Source organism: Nicotiana tabacum, chromosome 1, assembly GCF_000715075.1.
Source record: "Nicotiana tabacum cultivar K326 chromosome 1, ASM71507v2, whole genome shotgun sequence".
Lineage (NCBI taxonomy): Eukaryota > Viridiplantae > Streptophyta > Magnoliopsida > Solanales > Solanaceae > Nicotiana > Nicotiana tabacum.
This window is the reverse complement of record NC_134080.1, coordinates 5,743,659-5,759,683: the sequence shown is the minus strand read 5'-3', so window position 1 is coordinate 5,759,683 and position 16,025 is coordinate 5,743,659.

The window sequence follows — 16,025 nt, the reverse complement described above, 5'->3', positions numbered from 1 at the left end:
AATGGCTATTTTATAAATAGCCAACGACTATTTGGCAAAATAACGACTATATTTTAAATGCCCAAACTGCTATATCTTGGCAGATTTTTTTTTAAAACTTTAGTCGTTGGGCCTGGATAGGCCCATTTAGGACCGATTGAACCTGCGTAATTCCCAGCCGGTCCCGGTCCCAACCGTCCACTACCCAGCCACCTCCCCATAATCCAGGTCCTATCCGGTCAAGACCGTTTAGGCCCACCATCCATTTGGGCTTGCGGTCCTGGGCCGGGCCCGGTCCTAACCGGCCATATGCCACCCTTATGTGTACCTAAGGGATGTTGAGGCTGCTCAAACGCGGCTAAGGGAAGCCTCTGACCGAGAGCGACGGAGTAATGACCTGGCCAAGTGCCAATCCCTGAGAAAGACCCTCGAGGAAACCCACGCTCAAGGTTACGACCTCTCTGAAGAGATAGCTCAAGCAAAGGCGCACGAGGCTGATGCCAAATTTCTCGTCTCCTCCAATGACGATGATGATGACAAAGGCAGCCAAGGTGGGTCCGACAATGAAAAGGGGCCCGAAGAGGAAGCTACTCCCGAGGGAGAAACCAGCCCCGGGCATAGCTAGGATTTTTCTTTTTCCTTTTGTATCTTTCTTTTTCTTTTGGTAAGATTTCTTGTCGGTCTCTTGTACATATCATTTTTCAAATATATATAAAAGAAAAATTTTCTCGAATGTCTTCTCAATTTTTATGAACATGTTTCTTGCCTTGCAAAATTTTAGCATAGTTTCATGCTACGAATAGCTTGTTCGAGACATTGTCTCGAATGGCTTCCGTGAAGTTGCAATGGTCGAGTTCGGATAAGGTTTGAACTTTGGGGCATAGACCCCTACGGGCTCGTGCCGGATAACGGTGAGCCCTCGAGCCATAATCAAGTTATTGTTTATTTGGGCTCGGGATAATCGAACCCTTGGGTTCAGATTGGGTGAGAACAAGATCTCGAACCATAAGTGTATTGGCCCTTAGGCTCTGTTAGATTGGGTCGTTATGGCCTCTAAAAGATAGCTATTATTCCCCTCTTTTGGCTTAAAATACTTAGTGAAAATTTCTTTATGCCTTAGCATGTATTTTTTACCCATTGAGTTTTTTGAGGGTTCGATGATGATTGAAACCCTTTTGCTTTTTGTGCCTTAGCACGTTTGTTAAGATAATTTTGATACCCCTTAAGGTTTTTCGAGGGCTGATTTTATAGAAGCCCTTTTGTTATTTGCCGAGGGTAGCCTATTTTAACCGATTTTTCAAAGAACTTGAAGGCCTATTTTGATTGCGGGGTTCGGTTGTCTCCGAGCCACATTAATTTGGCCAAAGCCTTTGGGTATGTCTCTTGGGCTTATTCCCCAATAACACTTCGAACTTGTTCGAGGTGTTAATCCCCGAGAAAGATGGCCTTGGCCTATAAATCGAGGGGCGCCTCTTTGAGATCTTATGAATTCGAATTTAGATAACTCGAATGTATTGACTGTTGATGACAGTCCCCAATTATTCGAGGTGTATTTGCGCTTGGCCCTTGAGCCATTTCTCACAAAATCATAACTATGGAGCCCATAAAGTAGAAAATTTCTTTGAGACACAAAGCGTTTGATATCGAAATAATGCTTCTTTGAATAATTCATACATGTTTGCCATCGGGGCTCGACTAATCTATACGGACACGGTTCATTCGATTATTTGGCCCATTACAAGGTTTCCCTATCAAGGCCCTTTGGCATGAAGTATTTTTCTCGAAAACTATAGGATAAATTACACGCAAATACATTTGAGATAATAAGATTACCATAATTGACCCACATTTTTAAATGCTACCAAAATTGAACCACATTGTATATAATTTGTAAGAATTATTTCATCCTTTAACCCATCCCTCTCTCTAACCCATAAAAGCGCACATGGAAAATACAGTGAGCAGATGAAGCCGCCACAATGAAACACCATGGTTAAAGACCTTGCTTAAACGGCAGCATGGTCACCATTAATCTTCGAAAAGAAAATAAGTTGTTGTAGAAAAAGCTCACAAGCATCATCTCCTTTTCAATTACCTTATGAAGATCCTACTGTCATGAAAACAGAGAACTGTAGACTAGACTACAGCCTAGTCTAGATTCAAGTGTGCTTTTATGTTTTACTGTACGTCCTATTCAGACAGTTGAGAGAAAGAAAAGATTTAAATTTAAAAAAAAAATAGGTTGTAAGCTTCTACAGACTGTCTATAGCTATAAGTGTTGGAAAGTGAACCCTAAAAAAGCAATTATGACTAATGAGTAGGGTTTCGAGAAAAATAAGGAGAAACTTGCGTATAGGCCTAGGAGTGGCAATTTGAGCCCAAACTCATCCAACCCGCCCAACCGCCCAGAGATTAATAGGTTGGGCTACAAATATTTTAGTTCATGGGTCAATTTGGGCTGAGCTCAAGTTAACCCATTATTTTTTATAGCTCATTCTGACCTATTAAACAACTCAAATACAACACATAAAACTCACCCAAAACAAAGGGATCTCAACCCAATTTATCTAGAAATTTACTTAGTTGCCCTAATATTACTTTTATTTTGTATTTTTAATTTTTTGCTCTTTTATTTTTCTACATTACCCACCTAACCTACCCCCACCCCCCGGCGAACCCCCTCAAAAAAATTACTTTTTTTTGTATTTTCAACTTTCTATTTTTTTCTACACCACCCCCCTCCCCATGCTTCCATGAAAACAGAGAACTATAGACTAGACTACAACCTAGTCTAGATTCAAGTGTACTTTTATGCTTTACTATACGTCCTATTCAGACATTTGAGAGAAAGAAAAGAATTAAATTTAAAAAATATTAGATTGTAAGATTCTGCAGACTGTCTATAGCTATAAGTGTTAGGAAAGTGAACCCTAAAAAAGTAATTATGACTAATGAGTAGGGTTTCGAGAAAAATAAGGAGAAACTTGCGTATAGGCCTAGGAGTGGCAACTTGAGCCCAAACTCATCCAGCCCGCCAAATAGCCCAGAGATTAATAGGTTGGGCTACAAACATTTTAGCTCATGGCCAATTTGGGTTGAGCCCAAGTTAACCCATTATTTTTTATATCCCATTCTGACCCATTAAGCAGCCCAAATACAACTCATGAAACTCACCCAAAACAAAGGGATCTCAACCCAACTTATCTAGAAATTTACTTAGTTGCCCCAATATTACTTTTATTTTGTATTTTTAATTTTCTGTTCTTTTGTTTTTCTACACCACCCACCCATCCTACCTAACCCCCGCTTCCCTCAAAATATTTTTTTTTAATTTTGTTTTTATTTTTCTGCACCACCCTACACCCTACCCCCACCCCTCTTCACGCAAACTCCTCAAAATAACTTTTTTTTATTTTTTATTTTTTATTTTTTTGCACCACCCACCCGCCCTACCCCCATCTGCAAAATATTTTTCAACTTACATATTTTAAGATAAAAGGCTTTTTTACGCAAGATGAGCATGGTTCTAAAATATGGGTCAAGTTGGACGGGTTGGGTTATGACCCATTGTTTAGCACATCTTGACCCAGCCCCATCTTAGTCAAAGTACACTTTGGACTGGGTTGGGCAATGACCCATTTATTAACCTAACCCATCTTGACTCGCCCAAATTTAGCCTAACCCGCCCATTTGTCACCCCTATGTATAGCTATACGTATATATTACATGCGCTTTGATTCCGTACACTATATAAAAACCCCAATCCTGTTGGTTCTATTTGGTGCAAAAGTGAGGTTTTTTTTATTTTTTTTTTAATTTCATCTCTTTTTATTTTGAAAGAATTACAAGAAAATACATATAACTTCACACTATTGTGAGCACGTGATTTTTGCCCTACATGATATACTCCTATAAAATCAAAGAAAATAGAGTTTTTCTTAATTATTTGTCATTTTTAGCAATTTTTGTAGATTTTTATTAATTGTTTGCATTTTTCCTGCATGTTTAATTTTTATTTTAATCATGAAAAATAAGAAAAATATCGTGCATTGCATTTAGGATTTGTTTTTACACTTGTAGAATTAATCAGTAATTATTTGCTTTATAAAAATTTGAAAATCACAAAAATAGCTTATTTTCACATTTTTGTCTTTTAATTTTTAGCTTATTGATTTTCTCTTTTAATTTAGAATTAAGTATTGTTTATAATTTTTATAATTAGTTAATTAGTTTAATTTCACATTTTTAGATAATCTAAGATTATAATTTCTAGAATTTTTAATTTAAAAAAAAAGAAAAAAAAGAAGGAAATAAGGAGTTTATTTAATTGGGTTTAAATTCGGAACTTGAGCCATTTTAAAGTCAAAATCAGCTCAATAAATGGCACCAAAATCTGTCCAACCCAAATCCGATCTCCCTACCCAAATATCATTACCCTTTACCCTACACCTACATATAAAAAGACAATTTAGAAACCAAAAAAAGAATCCAGAGACCCTTCCTCAAAAAGAGAGCAGCGGCGATTCCGATTTTTGCTCTTCTTCCTCATTTTCTCGTGGGCATCAGGAGAGAAGCAGAAAAAAAATCCTCTCTCACTCCTAAGAACGACCAGACCTCTCTCACTCCCTCCCCATTTTATTTTTCTCACTCACACACGCAAAGTCATAACCAAAATAGTTAAAATTTCTGGGATCAAGCTCTACACTCTAGATTTAAAAAAATACATCTAAAGAAAGAGTAAAATAAGAGTGGTCTCAATTTCTGTTGCACTACCTTGTGATTTCTGAGATTTTGAGCTATCTTTTGGGCTTGGAATTGAAGCCGCTCTTACTGGGTTTGTTGTGGCTGAACATTGGTTGGACTAGTAGTTGATTCTTCATACCTAGTTTCTCTTTGACCTTTATTTGGTCGTGGATTTTCTGTTTGATTACAAGTTACTAGGTATATGACTATACCTTTGAGTTTTGTTAAAATGTTCATCAAAAATCTGAGTTACATGTTAGTTTGTTATTTGATATGAGATTTATCCACACTGGTGTTAGTTTGTGCTTGTTATGAATATTCATGTCGTCTCTTGTTTGAGTATAAAACAGAGTATTGAAATAGTCTTTAAGATTTCTGCTCGTTGGTGAGTTTAATGCTTATTTCCTATCTCAAATTCTGGTGGCCAGATTTTGAAAGAGAATATGGCTTCTTTGGGGAAGCTCCTTCAAGTCATTTTTCCTTTAAAAAATGGTGTATATTATACTGATACATGGGGTGAAAATGATCACTCCTTTAATTACCTCCCTTGGTCTCTGCTCTTGTTTAACTCTTGAAATTGTTGTCAAAGATACAATACTTAAAGAAGTAAAGGTAAAAATAGCAACAAAAAAAAAGAAGCAAAACAAAATTCCATAAAGAAAAGAAACAGAGGGATATATATGCTTAATTACTGATAGTTGTTTTATTATGTATGTTATCAAGTAAGTTTAATATGAACCTGACCTATCCATGTGCTCTTTCAAACATAATTCAAGAAGAGTTAGAAGTTGCTCTTTCCAATTCAATTGCAATGGGAAAATATTTATAAAGTTACTGTTGGCATGGACATAAAACGTGAAAGGAGTAAATTTGGCTTCAAAGGTTTAGTTTGAATGTTATAAACACTTGTTGTTTTCTGTCAAGTATATTGTTTAATCCTCACTGTATTTTCAATTTCTTAATAACTAAAGGTGATAATCTCATTAGTTTTATTACTAATATTAGTGCTAAGATCTGTTGCTCCCAGTCACGTGAGTTTTGGTTTTATCTAATGTTACTAATGTGTTTGGTCGATGAAGGTTTATGATAGATCATTTGCCGTATTTAACTCCTTCATTCATGTCATTCACAGTTTGTCCGCTCCCTTATGGCTTAGGAGATGAAGAACATATGAACATCGTAGTTTGCTTTAGGCACGATTAATTTTTAATCATTGTGGTTGTAAGCACGTGATTTTTGCCCAATATGAGAATTACTCCCAAAAAAATTCAAAAATAAAATAATTTTCCTTAGTGTGCAATTTTGTGATATTTTGTGATATTTTGAATAATTATTTGTATTTGTCTGTGCATGTTTATTTGCTAAATTAATAAAAAATACAAAAATATATCGCATTTCGCATGTAGGATTTAATTCTACAATTGTTAGTAATTAAATTAGTTTTATAAAAAATTAAAAATTACAAAAATAGGCATCTTTTGCATTTTTAGCATTTAATGTCCAAATGAACAATTTTATGCTTAATTATTACTTAATTGTGCGTTAATTATTATTGGGAGTTAATTTGCGCTTTTATAACTTAATTTAATTCTTAATAATCGTTTAAGTATTTTTATAATTTAGTTTTAGAGAAATAAAAGAAGAAAAGAGAGCGAAAAATAACGAAAGCCGGAATTGGGCCTCTTCTTCAATTTCAAGCCACAGGCCCAAAAAATGGCCGAATCTTCCCTACGACCCAGTCCATTTCGAACTGGGTCGACCCAGTCCATAACCCAAAAGACACAAACCCCCTTTGTCTTTCATTTTTTACAAAACAAAAACAAAACAAAAATTAAAAAAAAAAACAAAAACCCTAAAAAACCTAAAGAAGATCCCCCCCCCCCTTTATTTCTCTCCATCTTCTCCAAGTTTTCTCACACACACATCCATGGCAGCTCGTCCATGGCTGGCCTCGAACCCATGTCCGTCTGCTTCTTCTCCTTCACCATCTTCAAACCCGCGACATCCACCACCACCTTGCTACGTCTTCGTCGTCAACCACCATCGCCATAGCTGCCCTCCCATGGTGGAAACCCCACTGTAAATGATCCCTCCTTCCAGCTCGTCCATGGACTGCCCGCTGCTTCGTCATCTTTCTTCGGCACCAACGAAAATGTCTGATGTGTCAAGCTGCGTCCGCTTCGAAGGACTGCTTAAAACAGCCATCGTCGAGTTCATCTGCTACAACCAAACGTTGCTGCCTCATCCAGCTTCTGCCTTATCGACACAGGCAGCTATGACTGTCATCGCGTCGACCTTCTCTGTCCCCAGCCGCTACTGCTGAAGCAGAAGCTTCGTCCAAACAAACCTCCGGTGTTGCGTCGTCTGCCTCGCCGATGTTGTTGCTGCTTTCATCTTCTTCGTACAAGCAAGCCAAACGCATCCCATCTGCTTCATATTGCTTCTCGACGTCATGCTGCTGCTGCTCGTCGCAGCAGGTGTTTGACGGACTGCTTCTGCTGATCGTCGCAGCAGGTTCTTCTATTTTGCCATTGCTTCATCTTCTTCGAATCGTCAAAGGTTCGAAGGTCTTTCATTGAGTCGAGGCCCGGACAGATTTGTTCACAATCGTTGTTCATCGTTTCATTTCCGGTTAGTTGGTTTTGAATCTCATTTATCGTCCATATTTTGTTTGGTATTTTTCGGATCCAAAATCGATAAATGATTTAATTCTTGTTTGGTTTGTCTATCGTTTGAAATAATTTTCTAGTTTGTTCATGTGTTTTGTTGATTTTAATTTTCAGATTCAAATGGTAAATTAATTAATTTGTTTTCATGTTTATTCCATGTTTGTTTTATTGTTTAGGTAAGAATTTGTTAGCTTGATGTTTGTTAGATTCAAATTGAAATTTAATTGATTATTTCTTCAATTTGTTTCATGTTGTTATATATTTTCCAGAAATTATTAATGTTGGTTTAATCATTTAATCCGTCATGTTTGTTGTGTTAAAATAGATTCATTCATGTTCATACTTTGTTTCGATGATCTTGAATCCGAATTTTGTATAGTTTGATTTCTTGTTTATCATTTATGATTATTTCTTGAATTTGTCTCATAATCTTGTTTAAGTTTAATATAGGAATTGTTTGTTGTAATGTTGTTAGAGTAGTTGATTTTAAGTTCAATATTATTGAATTTAGAAATCTAAATATACTTGTTTGTTGTTGTTGTTGAATCCGAAAATAGGATTGTTTGTTGCTAAAATATTGTTCAATCAAATTTTAGTTGTTCTTTGTTGTTCAATTTGAGTTCATGTGATTTGTTGTTGAAATGTTGAAGAAATCATGTTCATGTGATTTGTTGTTGAAATGTTGAAGAAATCATGTTCATGAAATTTGTTGTTTGAACATTGTTAGAAATTAATCATATTGTCTATATTTTGGTTAAGTTTGATTAATTGATGTGTTATAGCTGATGGGTAGTTTGGTAATTTATAGTACTTTCGGGGGTAAAATAGTAATTTGCAATAGGGTCGGAGGGGTAGTTTAGGAATTGTACATTTTGTAATTGTTTATATGAAGCATGGGGGACAAAATGAAATGGGGTGGGTTGTGATATGGTTATTTAATATAAAGGGGGGACAAGACAAAATTTAGTGGGGGAATCTTGTATTATTTTATGTTAGGCATGGGGGACAAAATATAATGGGGTGGTGTGATATGTTTATTTAATGTAATGGGGATGAGTGGGAAGATAATGGGTTGGGTAGAGAAAAAGTATTGATTTTAATTAATTGAAAGATTTATGGGATGGGTTATAAGAAGTCTTGAAATCAGAATAGACGGAGGAGATACGAGAGAATACAGAAGAAAAAGAACGAATCTGAACAGAAAGAAAATAAGAGAGAAAAAAGAGGGCTGAACATTTAAGAGAGAGAAAATTCCGAAAAAAAATATTTAAACTTTCAAAAAAAAGAACTAAAAAAAAATCTTTTGCTTTCTTTCATTGTTTGAAATCAGAATTAATTGTTTTTCATCAAAGCTTGAAGCTTTTGTTTTGAGTTTAATACTCCACCGGTTTGCAAACTCTGTTCCCGGGTTGTTACTGCTATTGGACTTTTGTTGCTGTGCTGTATTGTTATTACTGCGTGGCTGACTTTCTTCTTCTTATATTGGCAATACCAGGTACACAACTGTAATTTTGGCATTTTGTAAGCTGAAATGAAGAACGGTATGTTAAATTTTTAATTTAGTTTTAATTTTTTTTGTATTGTATTTAGATTATTCATGTATTATTATTTTGTCAATCACTGTCATTTGACATAATTAGACATGTTATAGCGATATATTAAATAACGCCTTAACCGGATTATTAGGAAATATATTCAAGACGGATTACTAATTAAAACTGTTTAATAATCAAAATAGAAGAAATAACGTAAAAATGGCGTTATTGAATTAGTTTGGCAAAAATTGATTAATTCCTTATTCATAAGGTTTTTTTGTCAACATTAAGTTAATCGGAATCATGTAGTTAATTTCAGTTAAAATATGAATTAGTTTGCGAATCAAGTATTAGGACATGATGTGAATTAAAACAAAGTTAGTTAAGTTTAAATTGTTTAACTTTTAGAAATATGGTTTAGTAATCAAGTTTTTTTTTAATTTTCAGTATTTGTAAATAATTAATTTCAATAAGCTTAAGTCATACTAACAATATGTTTTAATCCAACTATGGGATAATTAGTTTTTTTTTTACTTTTTGGGCAATTCCATGTTGTTCGTAATTATCATTTTAGTAATATTATTTTTCATTAATATTTGTTTTGAATTAGTAATTAATATGTTATTTTTAAGTATGTAGAGATTGACTTCATAATTATGGACAAACTTAGTAATAATAAAGATGTAGTCATTAAAGGGTATTCATAAAATAAGGGAGGATCTCGCTAACAAATAAACAAATATAAATAATACAAAAAATTGCAGTCCTTCAATCTTATTTATTTTATTTTTTTTATATAAGAAAATACCTAGATTTCAAGATGGGTGATTTAGTAAAATTCACGATCTTACCTAATAATATCATAACGCGTAGTATTTTGGCGCATATTTAATAAGGTTATTTTCTTGAATACGGGTGTACATTTATGTAACCCAAATCACGATCTTGACGAAGTCAAAATGCGTCAACAAATCACGCGTGCACTGGTTGTGGCGTGGTTCGAGATGCGTTTTCACGACGTTGCAATTTTGTATAAAATAAATAATGATAAAAGCGGTTTTTAAAAGTTAAATTTGCATATAAATTTATAATACGTATTATATCAGATAGTCAAGCCAAATATAACAGTTGAGCGACCGTGCTAGAACCACGGAACTCGGGAATGCCTAACACCTTCTCCCGGGTTAACAGAATTCCTTATCCGGATTTCTGGTTCGCGGACTGTAATACAGAGTCATTCTTTTCCTCGATTCGGGATTAAACTGGTGACTTGGGACACCCTAAATCTCCCAAGTGGCGACTCTGAAATAAATAAACAAATCCTGTTTCGACTGTCCTTTAATTGGAAAAAACTCCTTGCACCCCTCGCGGGGGCGGAAAAAGGAGGTGTGACAGTGGTCATGGGTACGGTTCCCGTAGCATGGTCATGATACATAAATCTCAATCGAGGCGTGCCATTAGTTGAATTTCCATGGTCGCAAAGTTGAAAAATGCGTAGTTGCTTTAGGTGCGTATTTTAAAATTTACCTTCCTAAACTCGGGTGCGCATTTATATGACCCAAATTCAAATCTCAACAACGTTAGATAAAATGTGTTGCGGACTGCGGGTGCATTTATGTGACGTGGTTCAAGACGTATTTTAAATGACGTTGCAATCTTCCTTAAAATGAATAAAAGCGGTTATAAAGTTAAAATTGAACCATAGGCTAAAACGTGTAATTAAATTAGATAATTGAGCCAATAATAATAGTTGAGCGACCGTGCTAGAACCACGGAACCCCGGAATGCCTAACACCTTCTCCCGGGTTAATAGAATTCCTTACCCGGATTTCTGTGTTCACGGATTGTAAAATATAGTCAATCTTTCCTCGATTCGGGATTTTGAACCGGTGACTTGGGACACCATAAAATTATCCCAAGTGGCGACTCTGAATTTTTAACAAAATAATCCTGTTTCGATTGTCACTTAAATTGGAAAGACTCTCTTATGCTCCCTATCGGGGGTGGTGAAAAAGGAGGTGTGACAACTATAACAAAAAATGGCCCATGTTTTTAAGTTTTACCCTACCTAGCCAATATTATACATATTTAGAAAGCACTGACAAATTCAAAATCTGTGTTCTTACCATTATTGCTTTTAAAAACAATGGAGTTAAATATGTATTCTCACAACCATTGCTTTCATTCTCTCTTCTTCTCACATCTTCTACATATGCTTCAAGGGGCTGAGTATCTTTTGCTTCTCCCCCTGTATCACCTGGTTGCAATGTAAGAAAATTGAAAAGTAGAAGTCCATCATTGAAGGCCATTCAAAGCTTTGCTTTCGAAAATATGATTTTTTGATTTTGTTAGTTGTTTGGCTTGGGTGTTGTTCCAATTGATTAGAAATATCAAAAGGAGTTCAAGATTTAAATTTGAAGTGATTTGGAGTAGATTTGAGCAAGATTTGAGTTAAATTTTAGAAAAGACGCAAGGAAGAAGACGAAGTCAGTTTTTTTGTATAATTTTGTATAATCTTGTATAATAGTATATATGAGTGTATAAACACATCCTATACACTATTATACACTTTTATATACCTTTATACAAACGTCTGTAGACGAACTTCTTCCACGATTTTCAGTTGTAATTCTTGTTCAAAACCAGTTCAAATCTCCATTAAATGACTTCAAATTTTATATACTACCTCCTTATACTATTTCTAACAAGTTTAAATAATACTCACTCCAAAATTCTCACGAAATCATATTTGAAATTTAAAACGATATATTTAAGCTTGTTAAAAATCTAATTTTCACTACCCAAATGGATTTGGTTTGTTGAACTAATATTTGAGTCATAGTTACTGATTCGAAATTTAACTTAAAAGATTGAGTAGTCTATTTTAATTAAATAGTAATTTTGAGAACCTATTGGAGTTGAATGTTGAGTATTAGCCTATTAGTTTTAGGCTAGTTGGTTGTAAATTGAAATATGGGCTATAAAATTGAAAAGTAGGGAGCCCAGTTGTTCTTATGTGAAATTTTCCGAAAAATATAACCTCCGAGAGTGATGCCCCCAGTATTCGAGGTTGACTGAAAAGAAGCCTTGGATACTATTGAATTTTTCTCAGGTAGCACATAATTGTTGCCTCGTTAAAAATCTCGCTAAAAAAACCCATTCGGGATAAAACCGATCAAAGGAAAAAAGAGTGCAACGCGTGCTTTAAAACTTAAGATCTTCGTGTTGAAGAGTTTCCTCGACGCCTCGATCGAACACCTGCAATAGGTTAGTATCAAATACAAATTGAAAAGGGAGAGAGTCATACCTCAACAATAATATTGTTTGAGTAGCGATATGTTCCAATTGTTTGGCAATTGTTCGCCTTCCATCGTGCCAAGTTTGTAAGATCCCTTTCCGATGACAGTGATGACTTGATATGGTCCTTCCCAATTCGGGCCTAGTTTCCCTTCGTTTGGGTCTCGAGTATTGAGGGTGACTTTCCTTAGAACTAAGTCCCTGGTTCCGAAGTGGCAAAGGTTGGCTCTTCTATTGTAATATCTCTCGATTATTTGCTTCTGTGCAGCCATCCGTACAAGCGCAACCTCTCGTTTCTCATGCAATAATTCGAGGCTAGTATTCATAGCCTTGTGATTTGATTCCTCCATTGCATGTCAAAATCTGGCGCTAGGTTCCCCGACCTCGTCTGGGATTAAGGCCTCGGAGCCATATATTAAGGAGAACGGGGTTGCCCCTGTGCTGGACTTTGATGTCGTTCGGTACACCCAAAGGACTTCGGGTAGAACTTCTTTCCATTTCCCCTTAGCATTGCTTAATATTTTCTTTAAATTTTGGATGATAGTCTTGTTCGTCAATTCGGCCTGTCCATTTCCGCTTGGGTGATACGGCGTCGATAAGATCATTTTTATTTTATGTTCTTCGAGGAACTCCGTTATCTTGTTGCAGATAAATTGCTTTCCGTTGTCGCATACAATTTCAGCAGGTATCCCGAATCGACACACGATGTGGTCCCAGATGAAGTCTATAACTTTTTTTTCTCTGACCTTCTCGAAGGCCTGTGCTTCCACCCATTTAGAAAAGTAGTCAGTCATAAATAAAATGAATTTAGCTTTATCCGGGGCCATTGGCAGAGGGCCGATGATATCCATCCCTCATTTCATGAATGGCCACGGGGATAGGACTGAATGAAGTTGCTCTCCGAGTTGATGGATCATCGGTGCAAACCTTTGACATTTATCACATTTTCGGACAAACTTCTTAGTGTCTTTTTCCATGTTATCCCAGTAGTACCATGCTCTAATGATTTTGTGAATCAAAGAATCAGCGTCGAAGTGGTTCCCACAAGTGCCTTCATGGACCTCTCGTAAAACATAATCGGTGTCCCCCGGCCCTAAACATACCGCCAATGGTCCATCGAAAGTCATCTTGTATAACATAAATCGGGCGGCTTTGGTTCGTAGGGCACTTGACTCTCTAGGTTCCGATGGTAGCTTTCCGTTCTTCAAATATTCAATATATGTATTCCTTCAATCCTAGGTCAAGCTTGAGTTTGTCTCAACATGATACTCCTCAACCATAGATCTCGATAACTGGACGACGGTCCCCGGAATAATATCATCTTCTTCGACTGATGATCCTAAATTTACAAGTGCATCGGCCTCACTGTTTTGTTCTTGAGGTACGTGATCTAGAGTCCTTTCCTTGAAGCGATGCAATGTTACCTATAGCTTGTCCAAATACCTATGCATTCTATCCTCTCGAACTTCGAAGCTTTTGTTTACTTGGTTCACCACCAATAAAGAGTCACTCTTGGCTTCAATAACTTTTTCCCCCAAGCTTTTAGCTAACTCGAGACCTGCAATCATTGCCTCGTACTCGGCCTCATTGTTAGTCAATCTAGAAGTTTTGATAGACTACTTAATAATGCTACATGTAGATGGCTTCAAAATGATGTCTAGCCCGGACTCATTCACATTAGAAGCACCGTCTGTGAAAAGGGTCTATACCCCCGATGACGTACCCGATTTTAACAAGAGTCCTTTTCGACCTCGGGTACGAGTGTTGGCGTGAAGTCAGCCACGAAGTCCGCTGGTATCTGAGACTTAATGGTTGTTCGGGGTTGATACTCGATATCGTACCCACTGAATTCGACTGCCCATTTGGCCAATCGTACCGAAAGTTTGGGTTTGTGCAAAATATTAGAAAGTGGATAAGTGGTTAACACACATATAGGGTGACATTGAAAGTATGGTTTTAACTTTCTAGAGATGCTTATTAATGTAAGTGCTAATTTCTCTAATTGTGGATATCTAGTTTCTGGCTCCCCTAAGGTGCGACTTACATAGTAAACGAGAAATTGTGTACCTTAGTCTTCTCGAACTAGGACACCACTTACTGTGATTTTCGACACCTTCAAGTACAAGCAAAGCTTTTCATCTGCCTTCAGGGTATGAAGCAATAGAAGGCTCAATAAGTATCGCTTTAATTCCTCTAATTCTTGTTGACACTCCGGGGTCTAGGTGAAATCGTTCTTCTTCTTGAGTGAAGAGAATAATCTCGGGCTTCGATCCGATGACCTCGAGATAAATTAACCTAAAGCAGCTATCCACCCAGTTAGCCTCTGCACGGCTTTTATGCTTTCCACGACGGTGATGTCTTCGATGGACTTGATTTTATCGGGGTTGATCTCGATCCCCCGATTTGACACTATGAAGCCTAGGAACTTGCCTGAGCCGCCCCCGAAAGCACATTTCTCGGGATTGAGTTTCATGTTGTATTTCCTCAAAATCTCGAACGTTTCCTACAAATGAGCCAAATGGTTCTTTGCGCGCAGGGACTTAACTAGCATGTCATCAGTATGAACTTTCATCGACTTACCTATTTGTTCTTCGAACATCTTATTTACTAGGCGTTGGTAAGTAGCCCCTGCATTTTTTAGCCCAACGGGCATTATATTGTAACAATATGTTCCATACTTGGTGATAAATGAGGTCTTCTCCTGGTTTTCCAGGTTCATCTGAATTTGATTGTACCCGGAATAGGCATCGAGAAAGGTAAAGATCTCATGGCCAATTGTGGCATCGATCATGCGATCGATGTTAGGTAGTGGAAAATAGTCTTTAGGGCATGCCTTGTTCAAATCCTTGTAATCTACACACATTCTAAGTTTGTTCTCTTTTTTAGGGACTACGACTACATTGGCTAACTGTGAGCACGTGATTTTTGTTTCGCGCGACAATCGCTCCAAAAGAAATAAAAATGATAATAATTGGTCCTGCTGTACAATTTTTGGATTTTTACATGGCACTTTGTTAATTGTTTACGATTTTTGCCCATATTTATTTTTATTTAAAACAAAATACAAAAAAATGTATGTGTCGTGCATAATCTGAACCGTAACGCGGTTGTTAAAAAGAAAAATCATAAATATGCATCTTTGTCCGTGATTTTGTTTTTTGTTCGATTTTACCTGTTTTAAAATATTTTAATGTGTGTGCAATTAATTGTATTAAATGTTTATTTAATTTTAATTTGATTTACTTATGTTTTTGTTTTTTTAAAAAATAAAGAAAAAATAAATTAATAATAAAGACCCTTCTTTTTTCGGACTTGGGCCAATTTTAAACAAATTGGCCCAAACAAACTCAGCCCAAAACCAGGCTTGCCCGGTCCGTGTCCAGTTGACACCAAAGACGTCCAAATGACATCGTAATGGTTGAGTCTGATCTGAGCCGTTGATCTCTGAATGATCAACGGCCAAGATCACCTCCCCATAACCCACTAATGACCCCGACCCGTTTCCACCCGGATCGAACCAAACCCTCTAAAAGATGAAACGACACCGTTTCCTTCGAGCTGAAGGATCCTGGCCCTTCATCGCATCTTATCCAACGGCTAGGATCCACCTACCCACTAACTATATAAGCCTGTAACCTTACCCTGCCCCCCTATCCAACACCCCAGCTTCCGTCTTCACCTTCTTCCCCATCAAACCCTAGAGCCGCCCCTGTATCCTTCACCATGAAAACCGGCGGCATGAACGCCGGTGACCTTCACCTTAACACCCTAGAATCCCCTTGCCATCCTAAACATAGATCTG